The sequence below is a fragment of the Mobula hypostoma genome, chromosome X1, assembly GCF_963921235.1.
Source record: "Mobula hypostoma chromosome X1, sMobHyp1.1, whole genome shotgun sequence".
Classification (NCBI taxonomy): Eukaryota; Metazoa; Chordata; class Chondrichthyes; order Myliobatiformes; family Myliobatidae; genus Mobula; species Mobula hypostoma.
Window position 1 is genome coordinate 42,681,623 of NC_086128.1, and position 22,305 is coordinate 42,703,927.

Consider the following 22,305-nt stretch of genomic DNA (forward strand, 5'->3'; position numbering starts at 1 on the left):
CATGAAAGTGGATTGGGAAAACCAGGCCAGTACTGGACCTCAATAGAGACAATTTGTAGTATGTCTAAGGGATGGCTTTTTAGAACAGCTTATTGTGAGCCCACTAGGGGATCAGCTGTGCTGGATTGGGTGTTGTACAATGATCCAGAGGTGATAAGAGAGCTTAAGGTTAAGGAACCTTGAAGGAACAGTGATCAAAATATGATCGTGTTCACTTAGAAATTAGAGAAGGAGAAACTAAATTCCAATATGTCGGTATTTCAGTGGAATAAAGGAAATTACAATGGCATGAGAGGGGAACTGGCAAGGGTGACTGTAAAGAGACACTAGCAGGAAGGACAGCACAGTAGCAATGGCTGGAATTTCTGCGAAAAATGAGGGAAGTGCAAGAGAGATATATACCAAATAAGAAGAAATTTTCAAATGGAAGAAGGACACTATTGTGGCTGACAAGTGAAGTCAATATCAAAGTAAAAGCAAAAGAGAGTTTATACAAGGAAGGCAAAGTTAGTGGGAAGATAGAGGATTGGAAAGTTTTTAAAAACTTGCAGAAGTAAACTAAGGTGGTCATTAGGAAGGAAAAGGTGAATTATGAAAGGAAGCTGGCGACTAATATCAAAGAAGATACTAACAGCTTTTTAAGTATATAAAGGGTAAAAGAGAGTTGAGGGTAGATATAGGACCAATAGAAAATGATGCTGGAGATATTATTGTAATGAGAGACACAGAGATGGCAGAGGAACTGAATACATATTTTGCATTAGTCTTCACAGTGGAAGATATCTGCAGTATACCGGACATTCAAGAGTGTCAGGGAAGTGAAATATGTACAGTGAAAATTATGACTGAGAAGGTGCTCAGGAAGCTTGATGGTCTGAGGTAGATAAATCTCCAGGACCTGATGGAATGCACCCTTGGGTTCTGAAGGAAGAAGGTGGAGAAATTGAGGAGGCATCTTTCAAGAATTGATAGATTCTGGCATTATACCGGATGACCGGAAAATTGCAAGCGTTACTCCGCTATTTAAGAAGGGTAGGAGGCGGCAGAAAGGAAACTACAGACTTGTTGGGCTGACACCAGTGGTTGGGAAGTTGCTGGAATCGATTGTTAGGGATGAGATTACGTAGTACCTGGAGGGACATGACAAGGTAGGCTAAAGCCAGCATGGTTTCCTGAAAGGAAAATCCTGCCTGACTAACCAACTGCAATTTTTTGAGGAAATTACAAGCAGGGTGGACAAAGGAGGTGCAGTAGATGTGGTGTACTTGGACTTTCAGAAGGCTTTTGACATGGTGCCGCACACAAGGCGGCTTAGCAAGATAAGATCCCATGGAATTACAGAGGAGTTACTAGCATGGGTGGAGCATTGGCTGGTTGGCAGAAAACAGAGAGTGGGAATAAAGGGATCCTATTCTGGCTGGCTGCCCGTTACCAATGGAGTTCCACAGGGGCCAGTGTTGGGACCGCTGCTTTTTTTACAATGTACGTCAATGACTTGGACTATGGGACGAAAGGATTTGTGGCTAAATTTGCCGATGATACAAAGATCAGTGGAGGAGCGGGTAGTGTTGAGGAAACAGAGAGCCTGCAGAGAGACTTAGATAGTTTAGGGAAATGGGCAAAGAAGTGGCAAATGAAATACAATGTTGGAAAGTGTATGGTCATGCACTTTGGTGGAAGAAATAAATGGGCAGACTATTATTTAGATGGGGGCAGAATTCAAAATGCAGAGATGCAAAGGGACTTGAGAGTCCTTGTGCAGGATACACTACAGGTTAGCCTCCAGGTTGAGTCAGTGGTGAAGGTGGCAAATGCAATGTTGGCATTCATTTCTAGAGATATAGAATACAAGAGCAGGGATGTGATGTTGAGGCTCTATAAGGTACTTGTGTGTAGTTTTGGACTCCTTATTTTAGAAAGGATATACTGACATTGGAGAGGGTTCACAGAAGATTCACAAGAATGATTCCAGGAATGAAAGGGTTACTGTATGAGGAACATCTGGCAACACTTGGGCTATATTCCCTGGAGTTCAGGAGAATGAGGGGGGAATCGCATAGAAACATTCCAAGTGTTAAAAGGTCTGAACAGATTAGATATGGCAAAGTTATTTCCCATAGTAGGGGTGTCCAGGACAAAAGGGCACGACTTCAGGATTGAAGGACGTCCATTCAGAACAGAGATGTGCAGAAATTACTTTAGTCAGAGGGTGGTAAATCTGTGGAATTTGTTGCCACGAGTGGCTGTGGAGGCCAAGTCATTGGGTGCATTTAAGGCAGAGATAGATAGGTTCTTGATTGACCAGGGCATCAAAGGGTATGGGGAGAAGGCAGTGGAGTGGGGTTGACTGGAAGAATTGGACCAGCCCCTGATTGAATGGCGGAGCAGACTCGATGGGCTGAATGGCCTACTCCTGCTCCTATATCTTATGGTCTCTATTCTCTCTACACTCATGACTGCATATACTACCCTGAAATTCATTTTCTTGCAAGCATTTACAGAAAAACAAAATTTATGAAAAAAACTACACATAAAGAAAGACTAACAAACAACAAACGTGCAAAAATTGACAAAATATGCAAATAAAAAATAAGTAATACTGAGAACATGAGTCTTTGAAAGTGAGTCTGCAAGTTATGGCATCCGTTCAGAGTTGTGGTGAGTTAAGTTATCCATGCCAGTTCATAAGCCTGATGGTTGTTGGGTAACAACTGTTCCTGAACCTGGCGGTGTGGGACCCAAGGCTCCTGCCCAATGCTAGCAGCAAGAGGACAGCATGGCCTGGGTAGTGGGGATTCTTGATGATGGAGGCCACTTTCTTTAGGCAGTACACCTTCTAGATATGCTTAATGGTGAGGAGGGCTTTTCCTGTGATGGACTGGGCTGTATCCACCATATTCTGCAGCCTTTTCAGTTCCTGGGCATTGGTGTTTCAATACCAGGCCATGATGCCACAAGCTAGGATACTCTCCAACATGCCTCTAGAGAGGTTTATCAAAGTATTAGGTGACATGCCAAACCTATGCAAACTTCTAAGAAAGTAGAGGCACTGTTGTGGCTTCTTTGTGATGGCATTTACATGCCAATCCCAGGACAGATCCTCAAATGTGTTGCTCAAATGTCATCTGCAAATTCAACAACACCACCACTGCTGTTGGCAGAATCTCAGATGGCAATATGGTGTACAAGAGTGAAACAAATTGGGTGGTGAGAGCTGTTGCAACAACACACTTGCACTCAATGTCAGCAAGACCAAAAAATTGATTGTGAACTTCAGAAAGTGAAAGTCTGAAGAATACACAATGGTCCATATTGAGGGGTTAGTAGTGGAAAGGGTGAGCAGCTTCAAGTTCCTGGTCGTCAACATCTCAAGAGGTTCTATCCTGGGCCCAAATCACTGAAGCAATCATGAAGGCATGCCAGCAGCTATACTTCATTAGGAGTTTGAGATTTGGTATGTCAATAAAGACTGGCAAATTTCTACAGATGTACAGTAGACAGCATTCTGACAGGATGCATCACAACCTGGTGTGGAGGGGCCATTGCACAGGATCACAAGAGGTTGCAGAGGGTTGTAGACTCAGCCAACTCCATTATAGACACAACCTCCCCACATCAAGGGCATCTTCAAGACGCAGTGCCTCAAGATGGCAGCTTTCCCTCATCATCTGGGACATGCCCTCTTCTTACTGCTACTATTGGGTAGGAGGTACAGGAGCCAGAAGATCCACACTCAGTTGTTTTTTTTCCCCCAAACTGATTCAACATTAATTTGAAGGCACTAAGTTTACCTAAATTTAGTACGATAAGTATGCTGCAGATTAAATGAAGGGCCTCAAGAATTGGTGCACATGAAACTTTTAATTATCCAAATCCAAAATATGCATTCAAATCAAGACTCAACAATTGAGAATAATCAGAAATGTACCAAAATATTAATTGGAAATTACAAAATACACAGTATTTGGTCACCTTCAAATTTTTGAACATGGAATGAAATTCAAATGAGTTTTGATGTCTGGTCTCCAAATTTGAAAAAAAATACACAGCTGGATGCCATCACAACTGAGTTAAGATGAAAACATATGTCCACAACCTTCACAGCTGTAATGTGACTGAAACAAACTTAAGCAATAATGATGAATGTGTAGAGAATCATTTTTTGTACTTCATGAGATAGTTTTGCACCACCCAGTCTTATGACCAGTCACTTATGCTTCCTACTCACTACAGAACTAAATTTGCCTCAAGTAACAAAAAAAATCAATTTCAGATTCCTTATAATGGAATTTGAATTACAGCCAAAGTTCAGTATTTATTTCCATTAATAGTTTAAAACTTTCTCTTTCTCAGACTTAGTGCATGCTGTAGTAAGATAAAAGCCCCACAATATTCTCATTTCTATATTTACTTTAGTCTATTAAATAACAAATTTCCCACCCCCTCCAAAGAAAAAAAAATTGGCACTAATTCTAGGTGACTCGCTGGAGGGGGTCACAAACTGAATGGTCTTTCCACTACCTTACGGACAGGAAAATATTTAATTTCTATGCCCTTACCCAAAAAGCTCACAGAAATACTAAAAACTGCCCATGTGCTCTTCCGAAATGGTCATTCTCTGAAAGTTGAAACTGACCATCACATAGCGGTCTGATTGCTATGAGCCCTCACCCCGCCCCCCCCCCCCAGAACATGACAAACATTATGATTTAAATAATAGTTATGAAATGTGTTCCATACTAACAAATGTTTCTTAACTGGATAAAAGCCAAAATTCAAGTACAATACAAAACACAGAACAAGATCAGTTGACCTAACTAGCCAATGCTTATGCCTTCCATTTCTTCATCTAAGCCCACCTTTTATGTCTTTCTACTCATGAGTTCACCAATCTTCCCATTAAATACATTCCTAGATAATCAGAAAGGTTTGATCTCATCAACCTCAGCCATTTATTTCTGAAGAAAACCCAACTTGTTCAGCCTTTCCAGAAAAGACACAATTTCCACATTCTATATGAAAAAAAAATATGCCTTCAACCTCCCCCATCCTGAACAGGCATCTTACACTCATCATTTGGAGACCTGCTCTCTGAACTCTACCCCAACAGTGATCTAACCATTCTGTTACAATGTAACAATTTATCCCCTTTTCAGTAACTGTATCTTTTTAAATACCATTACATAAGTCATTCTCATTGAACCACCTATAAAAATGTATTTAAGACTCCCCCTCCCCCATAATTCAGCAAGTGGTATCTAGTTTGCTCACTAATCTCCAATCTTATTCTATCACCTTAATTTCTATCTTTAACATTAAATTATCTTCATAGAAAATGTTGATATAACTCCTCCTCAAGCCAAGTTATTGATTTTCAATTTGCTAGAAGACATTTTTATTTCCTATTTTGAAGCTTGTATTGAAATCGAAAGATGCATTTCAAATATGCCCCCACAATCTGAACTCCAAAGTCCCTAACTCATAATCATATTTTAGTCCAAACTATTGAATTACAAGTAAATTGAAAACTATACTTCTGTACTAGTTACAATCACTGTTAGATTGTGTTAAAGTATACCTTTAGTATATTTTATTAAATTGTACTTTTAACATTTTGATAAAACAAATAACAAATGTGGAATTAACCAATAACCAGGTGATATTTAATACTATTGTAAAGGAAGTTATGTCTAATTATTACATTTATCATCTCAGAATATACAGTATAAAGTCCATTTTATCAATGTCAATAAAAATGCAATGACATCTTCAATAAAACTAAATAGTAAACATTTTAAAATATTAATTGCTCAGCTGTGTTTTTAAAAAATAATTTCTGAAAAACCATGCCAAAAATTGATGTAAACAAGTTCCCATATCAGGAAGGTGCTCAGTCTAATATCAGAAAAGCGATTCACCACTGTCATGGAGGAAATTAAAATAGAAGTTAACCTCACACCTTTTTGTCAAATGAGAGTGAACAATGCAAAACCTAGACATTACCACAACAAAAGTCAGGAATCAATATGTCAAAATTTAATGGAAAAGGTCCATAAAAGATCAAATGTGAAACTAATTACTGTCTTGAAATCGAATTGAGGCTGTAAAAAGCATGAAGGCTTAAAAAGTCAAAGGTTCATAACCCAGAATACAAAACAAAAATCATTCCTGAAGTTTTGCTGACCACACATTACAAAGAACAGCATATTGCTACACAAAAACATCACCTTAAACTAGGATGATATTCTGATTTAACATTTGTAATATATGCTGATAAGAAATCCTACTCATTTCAACTCTATTTTATAAACAATTAAATACTATATATGCTTGAAGAAAAGATAAGAATTTTAGTCCCTTCTCAAGTCTGTCAAAATCAAGGATAACTTGCTTCCACTCCAGAAGGTTCTGAATGGCAGAAAAATATGGAAGCCACACATTCAGCCACAAGTAGTGCAGGTGAAAATTCTATTCATGCCAAATGTTATTAACAAACAGCTGAGACATTGGACACTGTAAAGGTTTTAGAAATACACGGCATCCCAGCTCTCATGATTAAAACCTGCACCCTAACCTAGATACATTTTTGCCTGAGCCCTTTCTGGACCATTAGGATTTTGGCACCCATCCAGCAATGTATAAAATTCATTGGTTTGTATCCTGTTAACAAAAAAAATCCGATCAGCTAATTACTGTCCAATCTGTCTACTTTCAATCAGCGGCAAAGCGATGAAGGTGTCACTGTCAGTGTTAACAAGTGGCACTCACTGTCAGTGTTAACAAGTGGCACTTACTCATCGATAACAGCTCATAAATGCAGGTTTCATCAGCATCATTCATCGCCAAACCTTAACACAGCCTTAATCCAAATAGAGACCAAAGAACACAATTCTGGAGGTAAGTGAGAGTGATTGCTCTTGACATCAAGAGAGCATTTTACTGAGTATGGCATCAAAGAGCCCTGTTAAAACTGAAGCCCAATGAGCAATGAAGGGAAAATGCTCAATAGGTGGAGTACTCCTTCATACATAGGAGGATAGTTATGGTTTCTGGTGGCCAATTATTATAGTCTAGGTCATTACTGCAGGTGTTCCTCAGGACAGTGTACTGGGCCTAACCCATCGTTAGTTTTATAAATGGCCTTCCTTCCATCATAAAGACAGATGTGGAGATGTTCACTGAAGATTTCCTTATGTCCAGTTCCATATGTACTTCCTCAGAAAATATTGTAGCTTGTGCATGACATTATCAACCATTAATCAGTCAATGCTTATTAGTACCAACAAATGGCCTCTGCCAACCACAGAGAGACCAATGTTACCATTACTGAGTACCTTGTCATTAATGGGGTATGAATGGTGGGGTTGTCACCATTGACAAGAGAAAATAGGACCATCTACTGTGGCTTCGAGGGCTGAGTGTCTTGTGACAAGCAATTTAACACATGATATCTTAAAACATTTCTGCTATCTGCAAGACACAAGTTAGGAGTGTGATGGGACACATTCCACCTACCTGGATAAGTGCTGCCTAGCACATGACAAAGCAGTTCACTTGACTAGCACCCTACCCTTCATCCAGAATCTTCATTCCTTCCACTACTTGTGCATAGCATCTCATATATTATATCATCTACAAGATGAACTGATTACTCACCTAACCTACTCTGATAGCAGTTCTTAAACCCATGGTACCATCACTACGAAGGACAAGGGCAGCAGGTACGTAAGACCACTACCAACTACATGCTCTCCTCCCAGTTACACAGTGCCCTAGTTTGGAAATATATAACCTTATTTCACCGTCCAGGAACTCTTGCATTATCCTCAGCAGTAAACTGCAGCAGTTCAAAAAGGCCTACTTTTTTCCCCAAGACAAATAAGCTTGGCAATAATTGCTGGCCTCAGTGACACCCAAATATTAAAAAAGTACCAAAAATATCAGAAAAGGGGATTCATTATATTCTCACTACTCAATAATAATCACCGCCCTGTAATTCCCTCTATAGTCTTTTCGAAGACCCATACATACACTACCAATACAAGTAACTTAAGTCCCTTTCATTTACTGCTCACATACGATCTGAAATACCATCAGGACAGAGAATCACCAACCACTGATTTAAAAAAATCACATAGAATATTACTTATACCTCTCATTGTCTGTAAGTATGCCCAAATAAATTAGTCTTACAGCTTATAAAACTTGAGAATCCACCATGATCATTCTAAATTACGTCACAAGCCACATAATTTCAGCTCTCCTATATCCGCTTCATTTTTTTTTCCCCTTTATTCTCTTATGCAACAGCTTGTACCATCTTAACATAAAACATTCACAATGGTTTACAGAATTCAGTATCAAATAACAGTGGGAACAGTATGGGGAGGGGAAGAGGGGAAGAAAAGTCTGCTGAGAAGCAAGCGAACAGCTGGGGCATCTCTTTTATTGCAGTGAACCCCAGACACGGTGTTCTGATGAAAGCCTGCTCCCAGATCATTACAGAGTTTAATTGTGACAAAGGATCTCTCAAACTGAAGGACAAGTTCTGCCACTGGAATGCTTTGAAAGCCAGAGGACCCATCACACCCCCATACTCCCCCCCCCCACCACAATATCAAGATTTTTCCTCAAATTAAACAATGGGTCTATTACAAGGATTAATGGTTAATGGCAATTGAATGCTTTGTGAAAACACCCACAAGCTCTCCATGGCTTTCAATCTTGCAATTTATTGGGATTAGAAATCCCTTTCAGTACAGTGTCCTCTAAAGGGAATCTGACACCTGGAAGAACAAGACAAAAAAAACTGCATTCAATCTTCACCAACTACATATTGCTTTAAAGTTTAAACTAATTGAACAACACTTTTTGAGGCACAAAGCACACAAACAACAGCATGCATGCTGGAACCCTAATTTATACAAATCATGTGTAAAATAGAGAGGGAAAGAAAGAATGAACAAGAGAATAAATGAACAAGTCGAGAAAAGAGAAAGAGTGCACTGGAGGGAGTCAGAGCGAAAGAGGAGACAAGTTTCCCCAAGGGTATCAGTGGGCAACAAGTTTGCACAAGGGGAAAGAAAGCAGAAGAAATTTATGAAAACAGTTCCTAAACTCAGACTTCAGTTGATGGTTCAGCAGCGATTGATTGAGAACAGACAATTCGGACACATAAATGGTCTATACTGGAAGGAGTGCCATAGGAACAATTATGAATTCATCACTTCAAACATTCAATGTGTTAAAGCAATTAAACACATAAAATTATGAGAAAACAGGAGATTAGTGTGCAAACTTAAAGCACGCGGTATTGGGGGTAAGGTATTGGTGTGGGTGGAGAATTGGTTAGCAGACAGGAAGCAAAGAGTGGGACTAAACGGGACCTTTTCAGAATGGCAGGCGGTGACTAGTGGGGTACCGCAAGGCTCAGTGCTGGGACCCCAGTTGTTTACAATATATATTAATGACTTGGATGAGGGAATTAAATGCAGCATCTCCAAGTTTGCGGATGACACGAAGCTGGGTGGCAGTGTTAGCAGTGAGGAGGATGCTAAGAGGATGCAGGGTGACTTGGATAGGTTGGGTGAGTGGGCAAACTCATGGCAGATGCAATTTAATGTGGATAAATGTGAAGTTATCCACTTTGGTGACAAAAATAGGAAAACAGATTATTATCTGAATGGTGGCCGATTAGGAAAAGGGGAGGTGCAACGAGACCTGGGTGTCATTATACACCAGTCATTGAAAGTGGGCATGCAGGTACAGCAGGCGGTGAAAAAGGCGAATGGTATGCTGGCATTTATAGCGAGAGGATTCGAGTACAGGAGCAGGGAGGTACTACTGCAGTTGTACAAGGCCTTGGTGAGACCACACCTGGAGTATTGGGTGCAGTTTTGGTCCCCTAATCTGAGGAAAGACATCTTTGCCATTGAGGGAGTACAAAGAAGGTTCACCAGATTGATTCCTGGGATGGCAGGACTTTCATATGAAGAAAGACTGGATGAACTGGGCTCGTACTCGTTGGAATTTAGAAGATTGAGGGGGGATCTGATTGAAACGTACAAGATCCTAAAGGGATTGGACAGGCTAGATGCAGGAAGATTGTTCCCGATGTTGGGGAAGTCCAGAACGAGGGGTCACAGTTTGAGGATAGAGGGGAAGCCTTTTAGGACCGAGATTAGGAAAAACTTCTTCACACAGAGAGTGGTGAATCTGTGGAATTCTCTGCCACAGCAAACTGTTGAGGCCAGTTCATTGGCTATGTTTAAGAGGGAGTTAGATATGGCCCTTGTGGCTACAGGGGTCAGGGGGTATGGAGGGAAGGCTGGGGCGGGGTTCTGAGTTGGATGATCAGCCATGATCATAATAAATGGTGGTGCAGGCTCAAAGGGCCGAATGGCCTACTCCTGCACCTATCTTCTATGTTTCTAAAATAGAGATACAAAATCAACACCGCCTTATAATCCATTGATTAGACCACATTCACAGAACTCCAAGTGCACTGATCTGAACACAGTTAAGCAAGAGCAACTCAAAATATTCAACTGATAAGCCATGATAGAAAATTAAAGACCAAACTCACAGTCCAAAAGATTGGGGGATGGGGCAGTGGAGAACAGGATAAAAGTCAGGAAAAATGGCCATTAATAGCACAGTTGCACACATCCAAGAAATAAAAACAGAAAAGTGCAAGAGAGGCAACAACCTTGAAGAACATAAACTGTGTTGCAATCCTCAACTGTTTAAAATATTCAAATATTTGTACCTCTGGTACTCTTGCTAACCTGGTGAAGATTTAAACCAAGGAATAGCCTAACATTACTCCTAGCATTAATTTTTCTTAATATTATGTCTCTAAGTCACTTGGCATAAATTTCCTAAATTCATCTTTTACAATGCTCATATCACAGGCTTCCTTCAAACAGACTTGGGGGAGATTTCAACTAATGCAAGGGTTCAAGGTGCTGCATTTGAGTTCACCTATTTCATCTGCTGGTTATCACTTTTGTGACCAAACCGGACACAATATTGAATACGTAAACACGAGGAATTCTGCAGATGCTGGGAATTCAAGCAACGAGGTACAGTCGACGTTTCAGGCCGAGACCCTTCGTCAGTACTAACTGAAGGAAGAGCTAGTAAGAGATTTGAAAGTGGGAAGGGGAGGGGGAGATCCAAAATGATAGGAGAAGACAGGAGGGGGAGGGATGGAGCCAAAAGCTGGAGAGGTTACTTCAGAAACGAGTTCGGTGGGGCAGGAGCAAGCTGAGATAATAGGTCTGCCAGGACAGGCCGGTTTGTGGATCTTGGGTAGGAGGTAGAAACAGGAAGTACAAGGTGTGGGAACTATAAGGTTGGTAGCAGTGGATGGGAGATCCCCTGAGCGGATAAAGTCGGTGATGGTGTGGGAGACAATGTCCTGGTGCTCCTTAGTGGGGTCACAATCAAGGGATAAATAAGAGGAGGTATCCGCGAGTTGTCGCTGTGCCTCAGCAAGGTAGAGGTCAGTATGCCAGACTACAACAGCACCCCCCTTATTGGCGGGTTTAATAGTAAGGTCCAGCTCTTGGCTCCATCCCTCCCCCTCCTGTCTTCTCCTATCATTTTGGTTCTCCCCCTCCCCCTCCCACTTTCAAATCTCTTACTAGCTCTTCCTTCAGTTAGTCCTGACGAAGGGTCTCAGCCCGAAATGTCAACTGTACCTCTTCCTAGAGATGCTGCCTGGCCTGCTGCATTTACCAGCAACTTTGATGTGTGTTACAATATTGAATATGTGGTCTGACAAAGAACTACAGAATTAAATTATGACTGAATTCTATTACTTTTGCTAGGTTTCAGGCTACCAGGGTGGAAAAGCTCTGAACTTCCCTATTCTTCATTGATACTTTTGAATATGCACACCATGTGAGTTTGTTTCTGATCTACTAATGTCAAAGTCATCCACTGGCTTCCTTTAATGGTTATCAATATATTGCCAAACTTCTCTTAGCACAACTGAGTAAACATCATCCATCCTAGAGAATTAATTTCTTTTCAGTGTATTGTGTCAAATTGGCCAGTTATCTCAGGCTTCAGAGGCTACGTCACTCATATCGTTAAAGATTTTTTTTCCTAATATCTATTTATTATTGTATTTATATTGTTAGCAACTCTTCTCTGAATGCTTCATAGTATTAAATTATTTATTTTGCTGCTACATTTCACAGTCACAGCTATGTGAGTTTTCCTTTCCTTGTCTAACTATATTCATCATGATGAAATCTTTCCTTCCCTTTCTTCTGAAGTTACAAACACTAGTTTTCCCTATTTCACACTTAATTAGTATTGCACAATTTTTGAAGGCCATACCCATCAAGTTTAGTTTTCTGATTAAGTGAAGACTTACCCTGAATTTTCAAGATCATACTTCCAAAGATCCATTTATTGTTTACAAATCTCACAACTTATTTCAATAAAAACTTGATTTTGTTTTTGAAAAAGTTAACCATTTTAAATCATGCACTTGTCACTTGATTTTTGACATTTCAAAGTCCTAGAACTTATTTAATTTGATTATTCTGCTATCCCCAAAAAGGGGGGGAAAAAAATGGCATTTCTTTACTTTTGACTGGGTCATCTACAAATACAGAAGCTGGCACTGATTACATTTATCAATTGTGACTCTAAATCATTTTTGGTTTTAAAATTGTACTTTTTTTTAAATTGATGCTTCCTGTCAAGTAAATCTCTCTTGCTCCAAAATACCCTTCATGTTTCTTTCCAAGGTAAACAACCTTTCATTGGCTTATTTGCAGCATACACCTCGTATGAGATGCTTCCCCACATTAGAAATATAATTAGTTCACAATACTGCCTACCATTTCCTCCACAAAGATCACTTTACATTTATTCCATGTGGTCTGACATCAAAGCAGTATTATCTTTCTTGAACACTCTTAATCAGAATATTCTGTTAACAATTTCTCCCACACACCAGATTGGAGAATTCTTTTTTGACATAAACAAAAGCATAGAAGTATTCTTTCCATTCCCCAATTTTGACTATTCAAATCTTAAGGATCCTACCCAACTGAAAAGCGAAAAAAAAACAAATGCTGGAAAATTGAAGTAGCTAAAACTTTCTTCTCTGTACTCAGCAGAATACATTATAAAGTAAACTTACTTTATGTTTCTCTAGTCCCAGCTAAACAAAAGGCCTCTGGCATCTTCCCCCTTCCTTTCCAGTCCTGAAGAAGGGTCTCAGCCCAAAACGTCAACAACTTGTGCATTTCCATAGATGCTGGCTGACCTGTTGAGCTCCTCCAACATTTTGTGTGTGCTGTTCGGTATTAAATATCCTTAAAAGCCCATGACTGAACATTATCTGGAGTACACTGCCAAAAATTGATGTCCCTTTAAGTTGTAAAGGGCAATGAGAACTTAATCGATAGTAAACTATTTGAATTACCTGCAATGACTCATTTACCAACTTTCCACAAAATATGCCTTTGATAATCCCTGTACAGGAAAGCAGCCAAGGAACATACATTTAACTGACTGAAAAGGTTTATCTCCTAGACTTTTGATAATTTTTAAACATGGAATATCGTAAATAATTTGCAGGTAGCACAGTAAAGGGAAGCTTTTGGAATACTCAAAATACAGTTGAAGACAACAAAACCAAAAGGTCCAAGTTTGAACTGATGTATTTACGTTATGACAAACAATCAATAGAGACTCTTTAAAGTGAGTCTATAGGACGTGGGAACAGTTCAGTGATGGGAGTTGGTGAAGTTATGCCCTTTTGTTCAAGAGCCCAATGATTGAGGGGTAATAACTGTTCCTGAACCTGGTGGTGGGAGTCCTGAGGCTCCTGTACCTTCTTTCCTAAGATGAAAGACGAAAGCATGACCTGGGTAGTGGGGATCTTTGATGATGGATGCTGCTTTCCTCCTACAATACTTAGTGTAAGGAAGTAGAAGCGCCGCTGTTTTCTGTTCATAATTGCACTTATGTGCTGGGCACAAGATAGGCCCTCCGAAAGAAAAATACCAAGTAATTTAAACTTGCTGACCCTCTCCACCTCTGATCCCCCGATCCTCTGGTGAGGACTGGCTCAAGGACCTCCAGTTTCCTCATCCTAAAGTCAATAACCAGCTCCTTGGTCTCGCTAACATTGAGTAAGAGGTTGTTGCTGTGGCACCACTCAGCCAGATTTCCAATCTCTCTCCTATATGCTGATTTGTCACCACCGTTGATTCAGCCTACAACAGTGGTGGCATCAGCAAATGTGATTATGGCATTGAAGCTGTGCTAAGCCACAAAGAAAAGTGTAAAACAAATAGAGCAAGGGGCTAAGCACACAGCTTTGTGGTGTACCTGTACAGATGGAGATTGTGGAGGAGTCCTGTACCTTTTATGAAGAGAGCAAGAAAACTAAGAGGATTTATAGGTGAACTTAGCTGCAAAAGTGCAAATTGTGGGTTTTCCTTGAACAATTTGAAAAGATATTGAAGACTTAGCACTCCTTCAAGTGGAAAGACAAGACATTATGAAGCAAAATATTAAAAAAGTGCAAAGCAAAGGCTCTCTAGAAATCAGGTTTGATTGCTGGGTCAAAGTAGAAGGGGGCACTCTATACAAGAACTATATTTCAGACAACCTGATTTTTGAAAGTGAAACAGCACACCATTCACAAGCTAGTCATCCTTATTTCAAGATAGATTAGTCAAAAAAAAATGTTTTTCCTAAAGCTGCTGACTTTAAGCTTTGTTACAAGGTCAATTATTAATTTTGTTTGAATTTCACTGCCATTTTTCAAAAAATCCTGGAAGTTTTGTTTACAATGATACCCAAAATGAGATTGTGACTGGAGGTATAATAAAATTCAGAATATGAAGTGCATAAAAAACATCATGGGACACAAATAAAACTGAGTTCCCAGTTTCAAAGCCCATCAAAAGTTTAAAGTTCTGCTTTGTAACTTCTTCCTCCCACCACAGTAAAATTAATTTTTGCCTGAATGAATCAGGAAATCAAAACCTGCAAACACTAGCATATACTTGAAGTGTCACGCAACATTCAGTATTTTATAAAAAGTCTTGTTTGTATTTACTGTGGTATACTAATGAATATTTCTAGCACCTGTTTCACTAGTACACAGACAACTTATGTTCATAACCACAATCCATACATCAAGAGACAATTGTGAACAAAATATTTATAATTTTACCACCAATTTTTAGAATTTGTCAATCTACTCCAAATATCAGGGGGGGAAAAAAAAAATCACAAAGCCTTTATCCAAAAAATGAAACAGCAATTTACCCTCCAGCACAATACTTTAGAAATAGCTTTTCTTTCGATAAAATATAAACACACTGGAGCTGCTGCTGTGATACATGAACAACCTTATAAGTCACAGGTACTTCACTGTGTATGTGACTCATACAATATGTTATTACTGCTAAGCATATTTAAATACATTGGCAGCTCTTTCGCACACTTCAGTGGTAAATCACACAAACAGTAACATGCTAATGAGGCTGTTATGTCTCAAAAAAATCTTTGGTGAGCATTACAGTACAATGTGTTAGTTTAAGTATATGTCCCTTTTTAATAAGAATCTTTTTTGGTCAGCAATGAAAGGAAACTGAAAGTTGGGATTTAAGCTCATTAGTGAATCAGCCAGCCTCTGAATATTACAGATAGCTTTGATCTTATCTTAATAACCATGCTTTTCTATATTTCCTGCAGAATATCTAACAGTTTTTTTAAAAAGGTCACTTGTTCCATTGCATCAAAACCACCAAGGTCTCCAAGATTTATTAAACCGACCTTAAGATGACTTTAAATAAGACGATTGAGAACTGGCATCATATAGCACATTGGAAGGAATTTAATTGCTTTCGGACAATTTTTAAAGTGCCCAAAATTTACTTTAATATTTTTGTGGTTAAAAATGGTCATCTATAAACACGAAAAAAAAGTTCTGCAAGTGGTTTGGCAAATAGTTTCACTGATCTGTGAAAGAACATTTAACTTTCACTGCCCCACAATGTAATTAAGAAAACATTCATCTACAAGAACCTTAGTTTTAAAGCAAATAGCAAAATAATCTCAAGTCAGCACAATAATTTAGGTGTAATACGGTTTACTCCAAACATTGCACTAATTGTCTTCATGTATGCTGTCCTGTACATATATGAACACAGAATTGAACACACAATAAAGTGATCATTACTTTACATAAGTCACATAAATTTTTAACGTTAAAATCACCTAACTTAACAACACCGTCAACCTGCAACAGCAAATTTGGCAATTAATTCTAACTCCTGTTTTGCAGCAGGTAGCATTTTAAATTCAAAAACATGCGTGTAAATACATTTTACAGGAAATAGCTATGTCAAAATGGTATCTCAAATTAGGGCTCGGATTTGTTCTTTCACTTAGTGTATTTACACCAAACAAGTTAATGTATAGAAAAAAAACTTACAGCTACATTTCTATAGTGGCAATATTTGGCAGAGGTTTAAACCGTTGGTCTAGCGAGCCGAACTCTGTGCGTGTTTTTGTTACAACACTACTAATCCAATAATTTTAATATCGTAACCCGTAATTCCACAGTTGATTGCTTCATATTCACAACTGATGCTGGACATCTAGTGTGCGCGCGAGTTGATAACAATAAAGAAAATAATAACAAAATGCAAAGTAAATTGTCTCCGTAATAATAGTTGTTACACAGGAAACTTTGTTTTTTTCGCAATTTTTGTCTGGCTTATTCGCCCACCAGTCCCACTGCACAATATCATTCCAAGCAATATACAAACATATCTTTAAAAATCACCTACACTCTTTTTCCATCCCTTGGGAAACAAATATTGTCCTTCAATTTACTCTGCATTTCTTTGCAGTCCTTGGAGTGGCCTCGCTCGACTGGAAGCATCTTCCCCCTATCACTAGTAAACTCCTACCCTTCAGCGCCATGTTACGGAGACATTTGCTACCGTGCAGTTGGTTTGAAAAGTGAAAAATATACTCACTCTTTTTCAGTAGTACCTTGGCTCAGCCAGTCGATGAGTGTCCACTGTGCCGGAGCTGAGCGACGTTCGCCGTTTTAATTCCCCGCTGCCCGCACTCGCTGTCAAACTCCACACTCCGCCATCTTCCACCACCGCCGCACAACAACATCCCGCCACGTGACCGTCCAGTCAGCCAACCACGCGCCGTCCCAGCTCCAACCTAAAAATAGCCGCTTTAGATCAGTGCAGTATGAATAATGCAAGAGCATGTGGCTCAGTGAAGAACAGCAGATGCACTGTGTATGAATGAGAAAACCTAGCAAGCATGGATGCAATATTCTCTTTGCAAAAACATCTTATTTTATCATAATAAAACACTGCACTACTAAGTAGTGCAAGCAAGCCTTTCTTGGGAACTAACTGCCAAGAAAATACATTTACTGCAACATTGTGAGAGGTTCATTCAATATTTTTGTTAAGATGTAACCTTTTTTTGGCACATATTAAAAATAAACACACCATTTGTTTAAATAGATCCGCAACCTGCTTTACTCATTTTGGTTATAAAACTCGTTAAACATTTCCCGTGGTGCCAGCCCTGCAAAATATATTTATAGCTTTTTCTCCAACTCGGAATTTGTCATTCTGGTTGGTGCATCCCGATTTCTCCGAAATAGGTGGAAGAAAACCACTTAAAGGAAACACTTGCTTGACAAACAAATTGTACTTTTTATCCCATAAGAAACCTTATTAAAATTGCGTTTCATCTTTTTAAAAATAACAATTCAAACAACATTTCAATGCTATCTGCAACATATTGGTCCACAATCGTGTTTTTTTTCGGAACGGCACCAGTTTCAACGCTGGGATTATGGCTACGTGTCGCCGCATCCAGAATGCAGTCTATATCGGTGTCTTTCAGTTTTCAGAAATGGAAATGAGCTGCCATTTGGGCTCCACGCTCGTCTCAGAAGAAATTGTCGCCGATTTGTCTAAGATGCAGTTTATTATTACTTTTCATCACGTCACCTGGAATTTCGCCGGACGATCATCCGCGTTCCTGTCGTCAACACCGCTGGGTCCGCTTGACTAGGAAACGATGTTCACATTTTGGTTAAACGTTTAAAACAATAGTGAGACATGTATATTTAAATGTTTCTTCCATTCATTAAGACTGCAGTTAGACCACATTTATGTATTCACGTGAATTAGTATCAGAACATAAATACAAGATGACTATTTTTATTAACAATAAGCTGCATCTTAAACAAATCGGGAACAATTTATTCTGGTACATTCCAAGTACAAATTTTATCCAAGGTTGGTTCGAAATTTACTTCTTAGTGATTTCCTTTTATGTTATCTTGCTCTACTCTGTTGGCTTTTTTTGAACAAACAATTTGCTTTATCCCTATCATTTAATAGTTTGAATATTCCAAAGGAGATACCACTTTATTTAAAGACTGACAAACAGTAATTTTATTTACTTTTTCTGGTACCAAATGCCACAACATATTTTTTTCAGTACCATTTCCTTTGTCTTCTTAAGCAATAGGTGGGGTTGAAGATGACTTGCTCTCACTGGGAGGAAGGATAGGGGTTGATAGTGGTGGGAGGGTAAGTGAGGAGCACAGCAGCTACCACATGGACTTGACAGAGAATAGTGTTGGCTGAAGAGCTTCAAGAAGATCTGTGACCTAGCTCTGATGCAAGTCTTAGAACACCCCTTCTCTGAGGCAGTCCTTGCTACTCAGTATAGTCTTTGAAAGGTAGCTTGAACAATTTGTGTGTCCAAAGGCCTGATGAAGAAAACTCCTCAAATTTAGTTGTTTTATACATTCACAGGAATGAACAGAGGTTAAATATCCGTCAACGTTAACCAAAGCCAAGATAAATGAAAGAGTGTCATTCAAAGCATGAAATAAAATAAAAGCAAATGCAGAAATGCAAGATCAAGGTTGTAGCCATAGCTGCATGTCATTGAAAACTTGCTAAGTGAACATGTTGACAAAAAAATATTAATATGTGGAGGCATGACCTCTTTGGCACTTCTTTTACATAATTTTCAGAAGACAGCAATGGACCTTGCATGATGAGGTGGCAGCTATCGTACAAAAATTTATAATGATCTACAAAGCTGTGGAAATGTCAGTTGCCAGGAAAACCTCAAAATCTGATCAACCTGTTCCTTTTTTTTTCTGGTGAACTTGAAAAATTGTTTTCCTTGCAGATAAAGCTCTTTGATGCATTGTGGCAGGCACTTGTAACAGATGGGGTCTTTGATAGATTTGGTGAACCAAAAATTAATGTAATATTAATCTTCACCCACGAGAAGAGTGGGTTCTGTGATATGCTTTCTCCACTTCAGTCATCAGAAGATGATGTATGTCTGTAGCAGCCTCTTTTATTAGTGGATGCACAGAAGTTGTTGTCCTCTGAGATGCACAGGAATAGCAACTGAAATCACGATGGCACTAAGAAACAGTTGGGAAAAAAAACACTGCACTGCAAAAATTTAGGGCCAAGCAGCAAAATGTCAATGCACTAACAAAAATGCTGATAATACAATTTAATAAGCAAAAACACCCAAAATTTCCATCCAGTAATTCTAAAGTGATTTTCAAGTTTAACTTATTTGTGCCTACATAGCATACTACAACACTTTCACATTGGTCATGGTACTTACAAAAAGCAGCAAGAAAGGCACTAAATTTAGTGAGGGAAATATTGACATAATTTTTGAAGCTCCCCTGAGATTTCAACTCATCAGCTTTACAGTATAAAAGCCCAATATTTTCTAAACCATAAATCAGATACACTAACCCATGAGCCTGATTTCAGAATGTGTAGAATCCCACAGAAACATAAATCCATGGTTCAAACAATAAAGTTTACAAAACAGTTTTTGCTTGTCTAAACATTAAATGCAAAGAATCAGTTTATGCAGCAAAATCTTTTAAATAAATCTCTTGGGTGATATCCACTCTACAGGCAGTACGTAACTAATAATATTGAATTAGTAGCGTCTCACACAACTCATATGATTTCCCTTTTTTTCCCCAAAGTCAGGTACATTTCAGTGAGGAATATAACGACAAGCCAATAAAGAGTAATTGATGTTATAATATTGCAAAATGTTAAAACTACTGCCTCTTGATGTGCTAATTCAATTCTACATTCAGGTTTATTTTTATCATTATATTAGTATCTAGTATACTTTGCTATATTACTGCTGAATCACAAAAGGTGCGTTGATAGCACTCCATGCTTTAAATCCAGGAGAAAAATTGCTCAGCTACGCTTGGTTTTGGTATCACAGACATCTAGAAACAAGGTGATGGCCAGATATAATCATTACTGTGGCTAAACACAAAATTCTGGAGGAACTCAGCAGATCAGACAGCATCTATAGAGGGAAATGAATAACCAGTCAACATGTCAGTCTGAGACCCTTCATCAGGACTGGAAAGAAAGAGAAGGGAAACCATAATAAAAGGGTGGGGGAGGAGTGGAGCAAGAGCTGATGTGTAATAGGTGGATCCAAGAGAGGGGCGTTGGGGAGGGTGAGAGTGGGAATGATGTGAGAAGCTGGAGGTGATAGGTGGTAGTGACAAAGGGCAGAAAAGGGTGGAATCTGATAGGGGAGCACAGTGGACCATGGAATAAGAGAAAGGAGGTGAAGGGGGAACTGGAGAAAGTAATGTGTAGGTGATGGGTGGATTGAGATGGCTGGGGAGGGGAAAGCGGAGGGATGATGGGGTCAGTGGGCTAAGGAGATAGGGGGAGTAATCCTAATTGCTTCTTTTTTTAGACCTTGAGGGTTGGCTGTGCATTTTCATAATGTCAATCCTTTGTTTTATGTATTTGCTGCCTATTATGGCACAATTAGATTATATCCAGTTAATTATGTTATAATCTATGTGCTGCAAACCTCCCTTGGTCTTTAGCATGGTGGCACAACAGTTCAATCTGTGGCCTCAGAGTTCCTGGGACATGGGTTTGACCCAGACACCAGGTGCTGTCTCTGCAGATTATGTCTATTCTCTCTATGATAATGTGGGTTTCTGCTTTAATTTCCTCCTATACCACAAACATGTGCTGGTAGATTAATTGGTCACTGTAAATAATGCTTTAATGTAAGCAAATGGCAAAATAATCAAAGAGAAGTTGTTAACACACCTGAGAGAAAATAAGTTGCTGGGAAAATAGGAGAGGGTAATGGGAGAGATGAGATTGCTAAGAGAGTTGATATCCTGGGTGCCAGCATATTCCTGATATGATAAATGGCTTCCTTCTATCTTCTCGTAAGTTACTATTGATAATATTAATTAAACTCTTAGAAATCACTAAGTAATTATGAAACTGAAGGAGACCATTCAGCCCATCATGTCAGTATTTATTGATAAATAATAATTTGGATTAATTTAATTTAATGCACTTCAACTGTGTCTTCCTTCAACCTTCTCTGTTCCAAAGAAGAAAAATCCCTAGCCTACTCACTTTTTCCTCATTGTTTAAGTTTTCCAGTCTGCCAACATCTTTATAAATGCCCTCTATATCCTGTTTCTTATAATGTGGTAACCAGAATTGTTTGCACTACTCAGTGCCCTGCACAGTTCTGGCATTATTTCCTTGTTCTTATATTCTATGCCCTGGCTAATAAAAAAAAAGTGCTTCACATGGACAGATCATCAAAATGAAACTTTGATTGTTTCTCTCATTATAGATGCTCCTGACCTGCTGAATATATTCAGCATTTTCTGTTTTTATTTCAAGACTCCCATATTGTTTTCCACCCATATCTTATTCACATTACTGAAGTTATTCTGGAAAACCTTGTCTAGAAATTTAGTAACATAGCACTGCATTTTTCAATACTACCCATGCTTTTCATAGTTAAATTAATATTCCCTGAAGTAGAATGAGTTAGCAATAGCTTCCATGAAAATAGTACATCTGGAAATTTGTCTGGGCACTTCCTATCATGAAGCAAAGAAAAATTATGTAGACGTTTTCTGCATCAAGCCCAGAGAGAGTGATATAGTCCAGTCTGAAACTGTAAGTCCCACTGAGGCTGGATGTCCTCAGGGCCCCACTGTCCACTCCCCCCCCCCCATCATCTATCATAACAGTCTCAACTTTTCCCCCATGCTTACCACTATCATTCCCCCAGCTGACAAACCTTGATCTATTATCTCCACCTCCCTCACATATAGGTGCCTATCTCAAAATCCAACCCCCACTTCCAATTCCCAGGTCGTGATCACCTACCTCAGCTGTTCCCTCCTCACAGGGC

The 22,305-nt window shown here is 39.1% G+C and overlaps 1 protein-coding gene across 5 annotated transcripts in view; it reads right to left on the reverse strand.

Annotated features, from left to right (window-relative positions):
* The window catches only part of hdac5 (histone deacetylase 5), a 330,728-nt gene extending 313,561 nt beyond the window's left edge, over positions 1 to 17,167 (reverse strand). For 2 of the 5 annotated variants that reach the window (XM_063037383.1, XM_063037380.1), the window contains exon 1: positions 17,031 to 17,167. The gene's annotated coding sequence lies outside the window, so the exon portion shown is untranslated. The remainder of the gene's footprint in view (positions 1 to 17,030) is intronic. The other 3 variants (XM_063037381.1, XM_063037382.1, XM_063037384.1) reach the window with 2 other exon arrangements.
* Positions 17,168 to 22,305: the final 5,138 nt, after the last annotated feature.